Source organism: Lissotriton helveticus, chromosome 7 (assembly GCF_964261635.1).
Source record: "Lissotriton helveticus chromosome 7, aLisHel1.1, whole genome shotgun sequence".
Taxonomy (NCBI): domain Eukaryota; kingdom Metazoa; phylum Chordata; class Amphibia; order Caudata; family Salamandridae; genus Lissotriton; species Lissotriton helveticus.
The window spans coordinates 642,946,698-642,962,141 of NC_136068.1; positions in this window are offsets into that span (position 1 = coordinate 642,946,698).

The window sequence follows — 15,444 nt, forward strand, 5'->3', positions numbered from 1 at the left end:
AGACAGCTTCCCGGATTCACACACAGGCAGTTTTTGAGCTTATCGCAGCCCTACCCCAGTACTTCATAGGTCTTTAAAAGACCATTTACGTGTTAACGAGGCTTTGTTTTTTTTTCACCCCTTCATCTCCTCCACTCTGCCTAAGAATTAGCCCCCCGATATTTTTAGTACTCCCCCACCCGAAATGTTGCTCTAGTTGTGCCTCTGACTAGTGCTGTAAAGAAAATAGTAAATAAATGCACCGACAAAGAAATGGGGTATGGTTCCTCCACGGTTGTGTCCATAAAATACACCTTTGTCCTGAATTGTTGTCCCTCTGTCCGTTGTCTTGAATTTTACAGTCCTCTACAGAATTTCCGTCCATGTCAGCAAACTGAAAAGACTCCTGCGCGAACTTCCAGTAGAAGCCGATAATATTTTTTAGGTGCTGCTGGGGGTTCCCTGTGTTAATATCGTCACAGTTAATGACATTGACATTATGCGCAAAAGATTATTTTCGAGGTAATTAATTACAGATGTATAGATTAATTAGCTCTCAATCCGATGCTAATTTTATTTTAGACTCTAGGAGGCTGTATTGAGCCATCTTCAAGCAATTATTTTTCAGCGTTAACTAATACCTGTATGTATGTATTTAACATAAAGATCCCCAATCATTTTCTTTAAATCCTCTATGTTTATTAAATGAATGTATGTATTTTAGCCCGCTTTTAATTATGAACTGTTGCCTACTTACTGCTCTCACCTGGTATTCCGTCCACTATTGATTGACTTCTTGATCATGTTTATTTATTTTCCGTACCGATATTTTCCCATTCGTTATTTTAATTTTTCAATGCAACTGAGCCAAACACGTCAGTGCTGCTGCTAGCATCGAAAAGAAGTCCTGTAGAGTTACATACTACCAGAACTCTACATTGAAAGTTTATCTACCAACAAAAACGTTACATTTCCGCTGTAAGCCTAAATTGATAGTTTCTAAGATACGTTGGTCTTGAACCTGATGAAGTTATGTTATTTTCTATGCCAGCCTAATCTGAAATGCAAGGCCCTCATATTAGCAGAAGACCATACAGGCTGAATTACTCGTCTGTAAACTGATAAGTACTGGGGCCAGCTTTATCATAGTATTGCGTTGCCCTTGTATCGCACATGATGGAGCAAGGGCAACGCAATACTAAAGTCAGAGTTCCCAAGCAACACAAGCGCACCTTGCATGGTCCTATGTTGCTTGGTAAATCTGCAGTAACTTAAGGCAGCTCAAGTAACTGCCTTACATTACTGTGCCCTGGGAAGGGTTCCATGGGTGGATGCGCAAATCCACCCATGGATTTTGGAACATTCCCAGGTTTACCAAGACTGGTAAACCTGGGAATGTGTCAAAATGCTACGCCTTCCCAGGGAAGGTGCAGCAGAGAGAACTATCTTTATTTCTTTTAGTTGTTTCCTCTTTCTAAGTGTTCTGCAGTCTGCAGCAAACTTAGAAAGAGGAAAAGGCCTCAGAAGTTTCTGCTTGTACAGGATGATGTCGCTTCCTGCACAAAAACAATCCTGCCTGGAATAAAGACACATTTGCATCATGGCACTAGGGTGCCTGCATTGGCACTAGGCAGCAGACTGTGCACCAGCGTAGGCGGAGAGCAAGAATGTGTCATACATTGGAAAACATGGCGCACTCCTGCCCTCTCCCTTACATGCAGCGCAGCAAATTGTCTTGCTGCGTTGCTTTGCATTGAGTGAAATATTGATAAATCTTGCCCTTTTCGTTCAGATTTAGTTGCCCATCTATTAAACTTGCTATAGTTCTAGGATACTCCTCATGTAGCTTTCCTGGCACGAGAAATGAAGAGGAGGGCATATGTTCACAATTTCTGTTTTGAGAATGATTCAGGTCTTCAAAGCCATACTTTGGAGCATGTGTCTTACGCTCAGACAACCTTAACGCCTGGTCAGCCAAGCCTCCCTGCACTGGAAATCTTTCCCAGCTGAAATGCAATCTCTACTTGACCTTTAACCCTGCTTTCATGGCTCACTCCCTGCCTGTAAAAGATCTTTTTTTCAATTACATTATTTTCAACTTGTCACTAAATCTGCCATTGTAAGTATGTTTACATGAGGTAAATGTTTGTACTGTCATGTTTATGTAATCATCCACCACCCATCAATAAGCAACACATGCAGGTTCTACGGTTGGTGCGTCGACTCGTTTCTACCAATGATATCGTGAAACTCTGCAGCACTGTGTTGGGGCTATTCAAACTTCCTGTGACGCTGTTACTTTACTTGACCAAAATGCCATTTCTGTGCTGTGGTCAATGTGGAAGCCCGATTGGAATAGGTCGAGAAGCTGGAATTGCTCAATATGTTTGCGTAGTTGTTCATGAACACATTTCTCCAGAAGTTTTGCCAGGGTGGGTATGTTTGTGATTGGGTGGTAGTTGTTCGGGTCAACAGGGTCAGCCGCTGGTTTTTTGAGAATAGGGAGTACTAGGCCCGCCTTCAAGCAGTCCAGGATCTAACCTTGAAGAAAGTGCTTGCACTGAAAATTTAAAGTCATCTTGGGGAAGGAAGGATGCAGAGTTGGAAGTTCGCTCCTTTTGTCGATGATCTGATGTGGTCTTGCATATTTAGGTTTTTGTCTAGCACAACTCCCAAAGATTTAGTGGAGTCCACAATGTGAGGTGTGCAGTTGAGGGCTGTGAGGTTACAGAGGAATTTCACCACAGTGGGGGTTTGCCTAGTGGGTGCAATGAGGAGGAATTCCGCCTTGAGTGCCTTTAATTTGAGATGGTAGGAGATTAGCCAGTTGAGGATTTTGAGAAGAGTTCCGTTGAGAGATTTGATGTTTTCAGGGGAGGAGATTTTCATGTAGAGTGAGGTGTCGTCCTCATACATGTGATATTGGATGTTGGAGGGTTTAAGAATTACAGTCAGTAGTTCCAGGAATAGGTTGAAGAGTGTGGGGGAGAATGACTAGAATACGGCAGTGTGACTCTGTGCGGCCTGCCGAAACTCAGTTTAGCACCTATCAGAGCATCTCTAAATGCTGCTACTAGACTCATCACTGGTTCTAAGAAGAACAATCACATTTCTCCGGACCTGAAATCGCTCAATTGGCTTCCCTTTGAAGCAAGGACACACTACAGATCGCTTGTATGACCCATAGAGCACTACACTTCAACACCCTGACAAACAAGCTAGAACTCTCTGGTGGCTCCTGGTCCACAAGGAGCACAGGCACACTGTTGCTCCAGTCCAAGAAATGTAATAAGCTTAAAGCCTACAATCGTACATTCTCTGGCATCGCCCTGAGAATCTGGAACTCGCTTCCAGTGGAAACAAGACTGATTCCCTCTACACTTGCCTTCAAAAGCAAAGTCAAAAATATACTAATGAACAATGCATTGAACTAGATGCTGTGCTCCTTTTGCCTCTAAGTTACTATATACTATCTTGCACGTTATGCTTTTCATTATGGAAATTTAGAGCATGTACTGCACAAGAAGTTGGGCCAGAAACAACTTGTTAGAGGTAGAAGGCCTCAAGGTCATTGTGATAGCTGTGATTGTGGTTAGAATCTTCTTGTCAAACCATATGTTGAGGTCCCCTAAAATGTATATATTCTTTGGTAGTCCAGATGGATGTTGGTCACTGTATCTAGTAAGACATATTTAAAGTTCGCATTGCTGTGTGGTTATCATCACAAAGTATTCACAACCATTAATTGTAAAGTTATTAATTTGTGTTATTTGTAGTTATGATTTTCAGTCAGGCCTCCTCCAATTTTGCCAATACAATTTCTGTTCATTATGAGAAAATCTGGCAAGATTGGCTTTGTGATATGTGGGTGCAAAATACTCCTTGAGCCATGTTTCTGTAATGAAGGTGAAGTCTTATGTTGTTTCCGAGAGTCGGTCAAGGATGTTACTTTGTTCATGGATCTTGCATTGAAGAGTAGACATTTGAGTTTGTGTGTTTCTTCCTCATGTCAAGGTGCTATGATAGGGGTGTCTGGTGTAGGTTGGGTGGAGTGCAAGGGCATGTAGTAATTTAGTAAGACTGGGTTGGGGGTATTCTGGTTGTGGCTTTCAGTGGAGGTAGAAAGGAGCTTGTTTGGTTAGATAATTAAGAAGTTTGAGATATTTTGTGTGTAGGTCTTTTTGTGGTGGGCAATGCTGTTGCAACTGCTGTATTGTCTGGTAATTGGAGTAGAGTGGGCAAATTGTGTTGTGAAGGTACAATTAGGGATCCTTGTGATGATGCGTTCTTTCTTCACTTGATTTTGAGTTTCTTTCTGGCCTAGTAACATTGCGGTTGTACATTTTTTGGATTGTCTTTGAATTGTACTAAATGTCATGGTTTGTATGGTGTTGGTGCTGTGGTTGTTTTTGTAGTTGAAAAGGTTAGGAGGTTGATGAGGTGATTTAGTAGTACTTAAGGTCACTCAGTAAATGTGAATGAGGGGTGTGCGTTTAGTATAGGTAGAATTTACGGAGTACTAACAGATAAAGATTTTTGTAAGTGAGTGGTTGCTTATGTGAAACTCTTATGGTGGAGATACAGTATGTTTGGCCCTAGGCCCTTTTTCAGGACCAAGCACGCAACAACCTTAACCTGCTGCCCTTTACCTGGACACCTGGACTGGACACCCTGAGCTTTAGATTTAAATAACCCTACTGATCAAGTGACTTTGGGCCCATATGAACCCTAATACAACCAACCAAAACCCTTGCCCTAGACCCTGTGGGTTCTTCAGCCCTAGGAACCAACCAGAGCCCTAGCCCCAGGAATCAATCAGAACTCAAGCGCTAGATCCAACAGAACCCGTAGTCCTAGAATTCAATCAGAACCCTAGCTCTTTTAAGCAAATAAGAATTCAAGCCCTAAGCCTTAGGTCCAATAGTGACCCTAGCCTGGGGTGCCAATCAGAATGAAGATGCAAAATCCAATAAAAACCTTGCTGTAAGAGCACATGACCTTAAACTTAAGGGCTGTGCATGACACGAGTCGAGGAGGAAGGCCTGGTCAGATGACTCTGGGCCTAAGACCAATCACTTAGCCTGCAAGTGGTGTGCAGAGGGGGGAACGGAGGTGGCGCTCTTCTAACAATCTCCTTGGTTTTAGAATGGCCTAATACACACATTACAGTTCCTTTTCAATCCTGCAATTTAAAGCCACTTAAAAACCTTCACTTAGTGGCTCCAAAATTAGTACCAACCCACTCCCAAGCCAAATTGAAACCATGCAAAATAGATTAAGCAATGTATACATATTCATGCTAGTGTAAGGAAATTTTTTGTCTTTTGTATCTGTTTTATTTTGTGGGGATGTGTGACCTAATAACAGAGGATAAATTAAATACTATTTTGGTTAAAAGTATCCATGTCTGCGATTTCTGGTGAATATCACTCAGTAATGGTGGTTGAAGGTTCGGCCCACAAGCACTCCGGGGGACCAATTCTCATTTTACATCATAAGACTTTGACCCTGAACAAGAGAGAAAAAGGTTTAACAGAGGGAAGAGAAAGACAGAAAAATAGTAACTGTGGGAGAAATGATGTGAAATCAAGACTATACACCCTTGTTATCAGACAACCTCAACGTTCAGCAGTGGGGGTAGGCTTCTGAGACAAACGTTGTGCCCCAACACTTATTCTTTTACAAATTAAACACTGGTGCTGCTAATGTTGCCACCCGCTAGATGAACATTTTCAATTCCAACTTGAATTCAGGATATTTTACTACAATATGAAATGAGACTTCCATACTTCCACTGTTTCTAATTTAAATCATCGGCCCTTATCAATCCGGATTCAGGAAAAACACCTCCACCATGGACCAAATATATAGATTTCAACTTATTACTTGGAAGACGGTATCAATAGAGGGTGGCAGCCTCTATTTGATTTTTGTGGACCTGAAAACGGCCTTTGATTTGGTGCTCAGAATACATTTTTGGGGGGTCCTAAGAGATCTGGGGATTCCTACTTACTTGCTCAACCTGCTTATCAAGCTGCATGATGCCACTTATGCCCAAGTGAGATGTGGAAGGGGGGAGAATTAACCAACAGGCTCCCAGTTGACAGAGGAGTGTTTTGCCTCTTTGTCAATGCACTCATTGCACAACGTACAGAGGTTGAGGACAAGGATGCCCCTAAGCTAGCAAACTCAAAGGTTCCAGCATTGATGTTTGCTGACGATACTCTTTTGTTGTCTAAGTCACCGATGGGTACCCAGAGGATACTGGATAGGTTTGTTTTATTCTGTAATAACAGGAGTCTGGTGATTAATACCACCAAAACTAAGTTCATGATAGTCAACCCGCCTAAGAAAACACGCCCTTATACTCAATTAAATGGTATTGCATTGGAAAGGGTTTCTGTGTTCGACTATTTGGGCGTCACCCTTATGGAAGACATGGAGTAGATGTCCCAAATAGCCAAAGCCAAGCTTAAAATAGCCCAGCCTGCCGTGGGCATAGCTAAAATGGCAAGGGAATCGTAACTAAACCCATTGGCCCCGCCATTGAGATGTATAGGGTGCAAGCGAGGAGAGTTACGTTGTATGGGACGGAACTTTTGGGGTACTGCTCTCCCGCTTACTTAACAGCAGTGGACAACAGCTGCCTCAGGCAAATTTTGGGCCTTCCAGCTAGCACCCCGCTAATCCCCTTGCGGTTAGATCTTGGCATAGCCCCGATCGAAGATGAGGTTGCTCTAAGACCCTTAACCGTCTGACGTAGGCTGTGGGCGACCCCTGAACTGGCAGTGTATCAAGCAGAAACCAAAGAGTTATTATCCTACCCAGGGCTATTGAAAAAAGTTCCTTGGTTTGCGCATGTAAAGCACGAATGTGTAAGGATAGGCAAACCAACTCTCTGGAGTAATCCAGCGAAAACCAGCCCTACGGTTCCTCGAGCTGCATTACAGAGGATCTATGGAACCCAAAAGCTTAAGGCCACCCAGTTAAATTTGAAATTAGGTGCCTTAACGACACAGTTCCTCACTGTGAAGGAGGACTATAAACTTGAACCCTTTCTGGACGATATCTCACCAAATGTAGCAAGAAAGTTATATGTGCAGTTCAGATACAGCACCTTACCCCTCCGGGCTTTCAGTGCGAAATGGGCTGGGCAGCCCAAACGTGGGTGCCCAGCGTGCAATAATTAGGAGGAGTCTGAACTCCATGTTTTATTTTTCTGCCCCGGGTACCAGGCAGCAAGGGGGTGTTAGCTTATACAACTCTGTTGGAACTTGGGGTTTGTGCATTTTAGGGAGGCTTTTAGAGTTTTAAAGTATGACACCTCCAAGCCCATTGTTTTTGCTGTTTCTCGATTTTTAAATGCAATGTGGTGAAGGAGATGGGTTTTTTTAGAAAAGGAAAAACAACAAAAAATTGTCAATCAGTCCGCAGTACTATCACAAGTGCCCAGTATGTGATTATCATATTGCCTGCTAACGTTTTTATACTGAATTTAGCTTTTTAACAGAATTTTGCAGTTTTAACTATTTATTCAAACATTGCTGTTATCTCGTGTGCATTGAGCTTATTCGCAATAAATGAATTGATCTGCTACCTGGTATCCTTTTATGTTGGACCTGCGATGGGCAAGCCCAGCACAAATGGGGGTAGCTTGGCTCAAGTCTCAAGGCAGTGAAGGCTGTAGTGCTAAGCCGGCTCTGACCCAATAATAACCCCCTGCACATTCACACTAAAAAGAAGGACACCACGCCACTGCTGTAGAAAAATACGATTCATTTATGTAAAAGTGCTCTGCTTGTGAATAGGGATCAATTGGAAAGCACAGTTACATTTCACTTTTCACAAAAACTCTGGGATTCAGGTTAAGAATAAATATAGGGAATAAATACAATACATAGGAATTCAGGAATACTGGTATTGCAGAAATATTGAGAATAGCTCTGTTCAATAAATGGATTAAATAGCAGGCTCAACTGTCACCATTACATGAATTAAATACCACTTGTACATAGCGCATTACTTTCTAGTTCATTTAGTCTTCAAAGCCACATTTCCATTTTAATAACGCTGCCACCAATTAGAGAAAGTCATGCAGTTGACTCTGGTAAGTAACACACTTTTAGTAAATGGTTGTTTACAGTACTTGTGGAGTTCTGAGGACTGCCTGCGGTCACACGGTGAGCGGGGACTCCTTTTAGTTCACTCGGGAACTATGCGCGTATGACTGGAAAGACAAGGAAACCCAGTAAGTCCTTCATTCGGCCCTACGCGGCCACCGGGGAAGGATGTCCGCTGCCTGTGGGGGTTGACTCGAGCCTGCAGTGCTACTGCGGGCTCCTAGGCGGCTCAGTTCGACGTCGCTGAACGGACGAACGGACGCACACAGGGGTTCTTGCTTTCAGCGCTCACTTAACTCAATGTCGGGCACAGTTCCACTTTACCGCGGCGCACCAACAGGGGAATCAGATTTCCTCACAACGGCTGGATCGATTAGCGATTCAGTCGGGCACAGTATTCTCCTACGCCAGCATCAGGGAACTCACGGGCTCCCGGGACCTCCCTCCAACTTCCTCACACGGGGGCTGGTCCCGCCCACGGCAACAGTTTCCCGGGTCTCGGAAAGGGCAGGGACACAGATCCCGCCCAGTAAAGGCCGGCCTCTCCCCGCCCCGGCGCACCACCTCACCTTCTCACTTTGGGCACCAACCAGGAAGCGCTCAACGCCGGTGGGGCTCGGAGACGTCCAAGTCCCCCGCGCTTGGCGCTACACGTGAATGGGGCACAGGATGAGGTCACGGTCACGGCGATCAGGCACACGCCTCGCGACCCGACTTCTTCCTCAGTCTGACGCCACCGGGGGGGGCGGGGAGGCACACAAACTCGGCCACAGTCTTCTGGGGCACAGAGGTGCTAGCTGGGCAGGCGCTGTAGGCGCAAGGGTTCAAAATTATGCCTGACTGGAACGCCAGTCAGTATCCACAATATTAACCCTTGCCACACTACTGCCTGTACTCTCAGCCACCTCAAGGGTAAGCAGGGCAGGGGTCTTCTCTGGTGTCAAGTCAGGAATAGGGGTCACACCTCTTCAGCAGCTATTAGCATCTAGGTGTAGTAGTCTAATCAACTGCCCTCTCTCTTCAATAAAATGGCCGCCAGGGTCTGGGCTTTATATAGCCAGAGCCCTAAGGTACTGGCACCAGCCAGAAGGTTCTAGAACCTTCTCTGGCTGTGTCAATGGGTTGACACATTCTGAGGTGTCTTATGGTCACTCACAGCCACCGTACTGGTGCTCTGGAGCGGCCATTTTGTGTACCTGAAGAAATCTTAAGAATTCCTGTCAGGAAAGCGCGCCAACCAAAAAGGGCGCCAAAACCTCAGAAGGTCAGGGTTAAAGGAGGCTCCAATGGGAGTCACTCTCATGAGGAAAATATGTGTCCACCATTTTTAAGGTTAAACACACACAGGTTGCCAACCTCAGTTTTAATGGCCACAGGTTTCGCCAGGCGCCTTGTACATAGGTGCCAGAAACCTTGTGAGCAACTGGGTGTCAAGGAACACCTAGCCCCATGAAACAACACACAAAAAGGTCCTGGTAGACAAATGAAAAGCGACAAATTTTGGGAGGTACAGGGGAACAAAAGAAATTATAGTGGTGAGGGGACTCTCAGAAGCAGACGGGTCCAACAATGTCCATGCACTGTGTTTTCGTCCCTCCCCTCTGCTACGTCAATATTGTATTGTCGCGGTGAAATTGCTATGTTCTCATGTTCTGGCAACCCTTCTCCCTTGGAATTGATGTCTTTGTATTGTTCGGCTTGTTTAATTTTATATTGCTTGTTCTCTTGTTTTTATATACTTTTATGGTCCTAGTGACCGAAATAAAGGTTTTTGAGCTGAACTGAATTTAAATTCCAGTGACCCATATGACTACCGGCCCATTTCCTTGCTACCCTTTCCAGATAAGCTGATAGAAAACGTGTTGAACCAGCAAGTAGCCCAATTTCTGTCAGACCTCCAATTGTTAGATACTACCCAATTTGTGTTTAGTAGCAGTCATTGTACGAAACTGCTCTTTAAAGCCACAGAAAAGATAAAAGCAATAGTTGATTGTGGTGGTAGTACGGCGCTTGTACTCCTTGATTTATCCACAGCCTTTGATACGGTCGATCATTTTGGTTGCCCGTCTCCAGGCTGTCGCTTTCAAGGGGTCGGCTCTGAAACTATTGGAATCCTTTTTATTGAACAGGAAACATGTGGTAGCTTTGTATTCATTTGTGTCCAAGCCACTTTGTCTGCCATGTGGGGTTCAGCAGGAGTCCCCACTAAGCCTCACACTATTTAACATCTATGTTAAACCCTTGGCTAACTGTATAAGATATTTTGGGCTAGAACTTACTTCATATGCTGACGACATCCAATTGGTTGTAGCTATGTCTTCTTCTAATAGCCATGGGTGTAAAGCTTCATGATTGCATGGCAGCCATTGGCAACTGGATGAACGTATACTGTTTAAAACATAACTCATGTAAAACAGAGGTCATCCTTTTTGAAAATAATCCTTCTGAATGGGCCCTGTCCTGGTGACCAGAGGAGTTCGGAGCCCTTCCTACTGTGCCACGAAGGTCAGAAACCTGGGGATGGTTATGGACAAGAATTTACCCTTTGGACTGCAGATTGCAGATGTCACGTCTTCCAGTTTCCTGGTCTTAAGGATGCTCAAAAAGATTTTTTCTTTCATCCCTATCAATGCCCAAAAAACAGTGATTACACCACTAGTGCTAGCAAAAATGAGATTATTGTACTGCTTTATTTTCTAGACTTCAGGGCTTAAACAATACAGTGGTCAGAAAGATAACAGGGATTCCCATAAAACAAATCAGTATCTCAAGCCATCAAACTTCTTAATTCACTGCTGGTTAGGTAGGCAGTGCATTAAGTTTAAGGCTCTTTGTCTTGCCCACAAGGCTTTTCATGAAACTGGCACGGACTTCCTTAAACAATCTTTTAGATGGTATAGACCAAGAAGAAATCTGAGATCTTCGGGAGCTAGGAAATTGGTGGTCCAAAGGTTTAAATAAACTAACTGGGTAGGAAACAGTTTTGTGAACACCACATCCAAAGAATTGAACCTACTTCCCCCTTATATTTTTTTTATAGTTCTTTTTATTAAACAGTCATCGACATGTATTATACAATACAGAAGAATTAAGTACATTTCAATCAGCTAATGCAATAATAGACAGATTCTGCGTTAAAGTACTGTAGGAACAGGTTATGGGGTGGGGGATCATCCGAATCAATGCTGTGTGGCAGGTTACAAATATTTCCTCGGTGTGAGTTACAGGGGTCCCATATTTTGGACCACTTTTTAGGGCAGCCCGGTCTGTATAAACAGTCTTTTCTCTATACATACACCAGTCTAGGTCTCCTTTCCAGGCCTCTACTGTTGGTGGTATATATATATCTATATATAAATATATATATCTATATATATTACCTACTGGCGGTCGCCAGTAGGTATATATAGTTAGGATTTTTTCCCTATGGGATTTTTGAAAATTCTATGTCTAATAACTTTGGCGTTTGTGGACGGAATTGGCTGAAATTTTCTGGAAAATGGAACATTTTGTTTCTGAGGAGCCCCTGAAAATTTGGGGGGGGGTTTGTCAAGGGGGGGCCGAGAAAAAAGGGGGGTCCCAAAACGTGTTTTTAACATTGAGTTTTCCATAGGGCGGTTAGCCTCACTTTTAGCCCGAACGGCTGAATGGATTTGCACGAAACTTGGCAAAATTGTAGGGACTGGTAGCCCGATGTGCCTTTTGTAGGTCTCAATATATGTGCTGCAGTGGATTTTGAGAAATTAACGTTCAAAAAAAGATATATATCTGTAAGCGCGGACCAGGCAGCGCCCCGGTTCGCGTACTTTTCGCGTAACGGAACTTCGCGTAGCGAAGCTGATTGGCTCTCCGGTGTCTGTCAACATTCTAAACAGTCCGGAGCGGCCGCCATCTTGTCTCTCGGTAGGATCGAGAGACAAGAGGAGGTCAAAACAAAGGGGGAAATAACTATAAGGGGGCATAGTAGATCCTCGCTGACCCCCTAGGTTTAATGTGGAGGTTTTAAAGGGGCCCCGCGGGGCAAAAAAAAAAAAATTTTTGTTTTTGTTTTTTTCGTGGTTAGCGCCCGGTACGCGAACCGGGAAGCGTTCTGGGGAGCGTACTACAATGAAAAATGAATGATAGTCTTTTCAAATGCTGTATGTGAATTAATTGTTGGATTTTTTAAATATTTTTTATTTCCTTTATCTTCCCAGGGAGTGACCAGGTACGCGAACCGTTGAGCGCCTCAGTTCGCGGACCTTAAGCGTTCCGGGAGTCCACCATTTTGTGTTTCGGTCGAATTAAGATACAAGATGGAGGGCAATTAATGTTCGGAATGGGTAGAAGGGGGCACGGTAGAGTTATCTTGACCCCCTAGGTTTTCTGAGGGTGGCTGAGGAGGTTTATATGTGCGAAAAAAAACATTTTTTTTAAAAATTTCGCGAGGTTAGCTCCCGGTACGCGTACCGGGTAGCGCCCCAGGGAGTGTACTTTGTTGAAAATTAGTGAAAAAAGTTAGAGTAAAATAATAATTGTGAGTGATTAGATGTAGGGTAGCTCTGAGAAGAGCTTTTGGGTTTTTGGTACATTTAGGTACTTATAAGTAGGTACCAATGCACATTTTTAAATTCAGAGTGAAAATTCTGTTGCCCTCATCTGAGAAGTGAACTCCATCTCCTCTGTAGATATCTTGCATGTAGTAACGCAAGTTATTGTTGTACAGGGAGCCCATTCCATGGTCTCTCATGTAAGCTGAAACAGATTTGTTTACATGCTTCCTCGACTTCTCAATTTGTGGACAAAATTGGTTTGACCACCTCCATTTCTGTCTTTGGCATATATTTGAATATACCAAGGCAGTCTGAGGAAAAAGTGCCATTAATTGCTCAAAGGTGTCCTTTAAAAGCATTTCCAGACCTACACCAGTCAAAGTGCCCAAGTCATTACCTCCACAGTGCACAATTAACAGGTCAGGTTTTGGCAAATGCATAAAGGTTTTCACCAATGGTATCAATTGGTGACATTTTAATCCTCTGTGGCCAAACCACTTAATTTCCACATCTTGTAAATTGAGGTTAGGTAAATTCCTGCTTTCAACGTACCTTTGAGCCCAGTGAATATAACTATGACCAACAATCCAGACAGAAAACATGGTGAGAGAAGGTTCTCCTGCAGTCAGATGAAGTGTGGCAATGAAATGGCAGTTGAAAAAATGAGAGTGTAAAATGAAAAAAAAACTGTGGAGTTTCTGTGTTCATGAAGCAGTAACAGTGATTGGTGGATTTTGATTGATGAAAACAGAAAGTTAGGGTGTACAGATGTGTTGTTTGAAAGATGTATTTTGAGTGGTCAATAAAAAATCATTAAATGAAAGAATGCACTGGATATGCAGGTGCACTGAGAGTTCAGAGTTCAATTGCAACATTGTTGTGTGAACTTGCAAACACCAGAGTTTCTCCAAGAGGTGGTTGCTATGGAAAATAGGCAGAAAGGGCAGAGGGGGAAGGGTTTTCATTTGAAAAAAAGTGAGGGAAGAGTTTTGATTGGGTGACATGAGAAATATGTGTGAAGAATTACAGCATTTCTGTGCTTTTGATAGCTGCAGACTCTGGAGTGCATACCTTTTGCTCTGCTGAAGACAAATTGGTGTGTTTCTTAGACTGTTTTCAAACTCAAAGTATTTGCTAAGGTGAGAAAATATTTCTTTACTTTAGATAGAGAATAGTGTGCTTTAAGGAGAAAATTATGATTTATGTGGCGCAAATTGCTTGTAAATATGCTCTCACATGTGTATGGAAAATTTTGATTGTGAATGTTTGTGTTACATAGCCATGTTAAAAGTGACCCAACCATGCTGGAAAGCCAATCAAAAAATGATTTCATGTGTTTTAATGACATTTTAAGTCATTTTCCCATGTGCAGTGTTTAGAAATTATGATTTGAAAATCGTTTTTGGGGAAAAGGAATTGTTTTTAAATTCATGACAAGGACATAATGGTGTATGGTTCTTTATAAGGCAATTGACTGTCCCTGATGTTATTTTTCTCATTTTAGTGTAAGACCTTTCTCTGTGGCGCAAATTGCTTGTAAATATGCTCTCACATGTGCATGGAAAATTTAGATTTTGAATGTTTGTGTTAAATAGCCATGTTAAAAGTGACCCAACCATGCTGGAAAGGCAAACAAAAAACGCTTTCATGTGTTTTAATGACATTTTAAGTCATTTTCCCATGTGCAGTGTTTAGAAATTATGATTTGAAAATCGTTTTTGGGGAAAAGGAATTGTTTATAAAATCATGACAAGGACATAATGGTGTATGGTTCTTTATAAGGCAATTGACTGTCCCTGATGTTATTTTTCTCATTTTAGTGTAAGACCTTTCTCTGTGGCGCAAATTGCTTGTAAATATGCTCTCACATGTGCATGGAAAATTTTGATTTTGAATGTTTGTGTTACATAGCCATGTTAAAAGTGACCCAACCATGCAGGAAAGCCAATCAAAAAACGCTTTCATGTGTTTCAATGACATTTTAAGTCATTTTCTCATGTGCAGTGTTTTGAAATTATGATTTGAAAATCGTTTTTGGGGAAAAGGAATTGTTTTTAAATTCATGACAAGGACATAATGGTGTATGGTTCTTTATAAGGCAATTGACTGTCCCTGATGTTATTTTTCCCATTTTAATGTAAGACCTTTCTCTGTGGCGCAAATTGCTTGTAAATATGCTCCCACCTGTGCATGGAAAATTTTGATTTTGAATGTTTGTGTTACATAGCCATGTTAAAAGTGACCCTACCATGCAGGAAAGCCAATCAAAAAACGGTTTTATGTGTCTTAAGGACAATTTAAGTAATTTTCCCATGTGTAGTGTTTTGAAGTTATGATTTGAAAATCGTTGTTGAGGTAAAGGAATGTTGTTAAAATTTATGTGCGCCATATGCCCCCAAATTTCTTTTTTAGGGTTGCAGCAGGGTGTTCTTGAGACACCCCTGCACCTTTGGAATAAATTCCTAATTTGTGATGAGCAAATTGTTAATCGCAAATTGCACCTTCATTTATATGAGCCTCCTAGCCCATGGAAATGAATGGGTAAAATAGCAATTAGCAATTTGCTCATTGCAAATTAGGAATGGTAAAGAATTGCTATTTATTCCTTAAAATTCGCTATTTAGGAAATGCAAAATAGTTTGATGATACATATGGCGGTTGATCTCTAACAAGATAAGAAGCTTATGGATTCATTTATGGTGACTGGCGCAATGAAGTAGACATCACTTACTTCATTGGTAGAGCTTTACATATATTATCTCCTCTGTATTCTTCATCAAGCGTAAATTTAATCTGGAATCCTGAGTAGGCCT